Raw genomic sequence first — 3,900 nt, 5'->3', positions numbered from 1 at the left:
CACTTCTATAAAGGGAAGACCCATCAGAGCTGGTAGGGCAAAACTTGACCACATGCAATGGCTGCATCAGAACCAATGTGATGCCCTGTGATGATCAGGGGAAAAGGTATTGTTGCCTACGTTGAATAATACTAGGTAGAAAAAACTAAAGACTTTTGTTAGGAGTGAAAACTGGTTCCCAAGTGGGAGAAATTTAAACTGCAGAATGTGGAGAGTAAGAATATGGAGCAAGAATAAAATGTATCAGAAAGTATAAAACAGAAAATGGTTATGGAAATTTACTGCCTCTATCTTCAAGGTGATATGTAAGTTAAATGCCAAAAATGCATTTGCCTTAATGCACAATGGATTGGTGAGCTTAAAGCAAGACTAAAGAATATTGAGAAATTTTATACCAAGCATTTGATCACCTAACAAGAGAGGCCAAAGAGACTTCTAATTATTTCACAAAATTATAGAAATGTTATATAAGGTGGTAGAGAAAGGAAGCATGGAAGAAGACACAAGACACCAGATGTTGCTCATCAAGTGTTGCCGGTGAGCATTGACAGCAGAGGGAACATTAGCCAGCCTCTGGCTGCACACTGGACTAGTGCCGATTATCTGGGTGGCAAAAGGAACAGCTGAGGCTCTTTTAAAATTACTAGCTAGTGTTGTACAAAAGGAGAGGTTAGCACTCCCCTTGACAAGGATGGAAGAGGCCCTTGGGCCTGACAACATGCATACGGTTAAGGCATTGCCACCTACTTCGTGGCATCTAACCATCGTTTTTATGGAACAGAACAGAGCCCTCTGAAATAATACCACACATCTACAACCATCTGATCTTTGACAAACCTGACAAAAACAAGAAATGGGGAAAGGATTCCCTATTTAATAAGTGGTGCTGGGAAAACTGGCTAGCCATATGTAGAAAGCTAAAACTGGATCCCTTCCTCACACCTTACACAAAAATTAATTCAAGATGGATTAAAGACTTAAATGTTAGACCTAAAACCATAAAAACCCTAGAAGAAAACCTAGGCAATACCATTCAGGACATAGGCATGGGCAAGGACTTCATGTCTAAAACACCAAAAGCAATGGCAACAAAAGCCAAAATAGACAAATGGGATTTAATTAAACTAAAGAGCTTCTGCACAGCAAAAGAAACTACCATCAGAGTGAACAGGCAACCTACAGAATGGGAAAAAATTTTTGCAATCTATCCATCTGACAAAGGGCTAACATCCAGAATCTACAAAGAACTCAAACAAATTTACAAGAAAAAAACAAACAACCCCATCAAAAAGTGGGCAAAAGATATGAACAGACACTTCTCAAAAGACGACATTTATGCAGCCAAAAGACAGATGAAAAAATGCTCATCACTGGCCATCAGAGAAATGCAAATCAAAACCACAATGAGATACCATCTCACATCTGACTTTTTAATGGCAATCATTAAAAAGTCAGGAAACAACAGGTGCTGGAGAGGATGTGGATAAATAGGAACACTTTTACATTGTTGGTGGGACTGTAAACTAGTTCAAGCATTGTGGAAGACAGTGTGGTGATTCCTCAAGGACCTAGAACTAGAAATACCATTTGACCCAGCCATCCCATTACTGGGTATATACCCAAAGGATTATAAATCATGCTGCTATAAAGACACATGCACATGTATGTTTATTGTGGCACTATTCACAATAGCAAAGACTTGGAACCAACCCAAATGTCCATCAGTGATAGACTGGATTAAGAAAATGTGGCACAAAAAACCAAACACTGCATGTTCTCACTCATAGGTAAGAACTGAACAATGAGAACACTTGGACACAGGAAGGCGGACATCACACACTGGGGCCTGTCATAGGGTGGGGGGGAGGGGAGGAGAGATAGCATTGGGAGATATACCTAATGTAAATGATGAGTTAATGGGTGCAGCACACCAACATGGCACATGTATACATATGTAACAAACCTGCGCGTTATGCACATGTACCCTGGAACTTAAAGTATAATAAAAAAAAAATTGCTAGCTACAAGGATAGAGCAGCCAGGACTACTTCCCTGACTTAACTTTAAGTCATGATGCCTGAACCACAACTAGTTATCTAGTTGCAGTTTTTGCAGCTGCACCAGTGCCCCATGTTCTGCGGCAGGAACTCCTGAGAGAGTTGAGGGCCCTTTTCTTCAGGGAGACACATTTTTCTACTTCTGATGTGTGGGTAAGAGGGCATGCAATGGCAAACTGTTGGGAAATCCCATCTGAGTACTGGAAAAGACCCAAGGAAGCTGGGACTGATTTAGTATAGAGTTCAAATTTATACCTGTCAGATCCCTGCTACCTCAAGCCATGAGTGTTGACGCAGCCAGGCTGTTTTCCCCAGACTAGGGGAATTAAAGACAAGTAAAATCCAAGGAAAAGCTTGCAGGTTAAGTTGGACAGTCTCTATTATTTTCCTGTCACTATATGAGAAGCATGGCTCACTCTCACCTATAAGACCTAACAGAAAACTTTTGTTTATTGTGAGGAAAAGAAAAAAAAAAGGAAAAATAAAGAAAAGAAAAAAAAGGGAGAGAGGAAAAAACAAACTCTTTCTCCATGTACCTTCTGAAGTGTTCTTTCTGTCTAATGGGGGATGGCAGAATATGCCACCCCAATATATACCACTTTGGCATAAGAATTACTTTGCATTAAAGGCGTTTGGAAGCCAGAGGTGCAGGAAGATGGATTCTGACTTCCTCTTTTCTTTTCAAAAGCATGAGACAAAACGCCCACGTGAAAGATGCCCTCCCTATACCAGAAGAAAAGAAATATCCTTATCACCAGGCACAGGGAATCGAGGCAGAGAGAATTTTGTACAAAAGGACCTTCATAAAATAACTCTTATCTTTCTTTCGTTGCCCCATATACAGGCAACCCTCATTTTATTGTGCTTTGCTTTATTGCACTTTGCTATATTGTATTTTTTACAACTTGAAGGTTTTTGGCAATGCTCCTTTGAGCAAATGTATTAGTGCTATTTTCTGATGGCATGTGCTCATTTGGTGTCTCTGTGTCACATTTTGGTAATTCTCACAATATTTCAAATGTTTTCATAGTTATATCTGTTACAGTGATCAGTGGTCCTTGATATTACTATTGTAATTGTTTAGGGGCACCATGAACCACGCCCATATAAGACAGTAAATTTAATAGATAAATGTATGCATTCTAACTCCTCCACTGACCAGCCATTCCCCATCGCTGTCCTCCTTGGGCCTTCCTATTCTCTGAGACACAACAATATTGAAATTAGACCAATTAATAGCCCTATGGTGAACTCGTGAGTGCTCAAATGAAAGAAAGAGTTGCACATCTCTCACTTTAAATCAAAAACTAGAAATGATTACATTCAGTGAGTAAAGCAAGTCAAAAGCCAAGGTAGGCCAGAAGCTAGGCCTTTTGTGCCAAACAGCCAAATTGTGAATGCAAACGAAAAGTTATTGAAGGACATGAAAAGTGCTACTTCACTAAAGACACAAGGGATACAAAAGCAAAACAGCCTTATTGCTGAAAAGGATAAAGTTTTCATGATTTAGATAGAAGATTAAACCAACCACAACATTCTCTTAAGCTAATGCCTAAACCAAAGCAAGACTCCAACTGTCTTCAGTTCTGTGAAGGCTGAGAGAGGTAAGCAAATTACAAAAGAAAACTCGGAGGCCAGCAGAGGTTGATACATGAGGTTTAAGGAAAGAAGTTGTCTCCATAACATAATAGTGCAAGGTGAAGCAGCAAGTGCTAGTGTAGAAACTACAGCAAGTTCTTCAGAAGATCTAGCTACGATAACTGATGAAAGTGACTATACTGAAAAAAAGATTTTCAATGTGGACAAAACAGTCTTGTAGTGGAAGAATGTGCCATTTAGGATT

At 39.6% G+C, this 3,900-nt stretch overlaps 1 non-coding gene across 1 annotated transcript; it reads left to right on the top strand.

Annotated features, from left to right (window-relative positions):
* The first annotated feature begins 650 nt into the window (after positions 1-650).
* On the top strand, positions 651-773 carry LOC112439733 (U6atac minor spliceosomal RNA). Its single transcript, XR_003027969.1, has one exon. It is a non-coding gene; the product is annotated as a U6atac minor spliceosomal RNA (small nuclear RNA).
* Positions 774-3,900: the final 3,127 nt, after the last annotated feature.

Source organism: Pan paniscus, chromosome 3 (genome assembly GCF_029289425.2).
Source record: "Pan paniscus chromosome 3, NHGRI_mPanPan1-v2.0_pri, whole genome shotgun sequence".
NCBI lineage: Eukaryota > Metazoa > Chordata > Mammalia > Primates > Hominidae > Pan > Pan paniscus.
The sequence above is the reverse complement of the archived record's forward strand: the minus strand, read 5'-3'. Positions and strand labels throughout refer to the sequence as shown.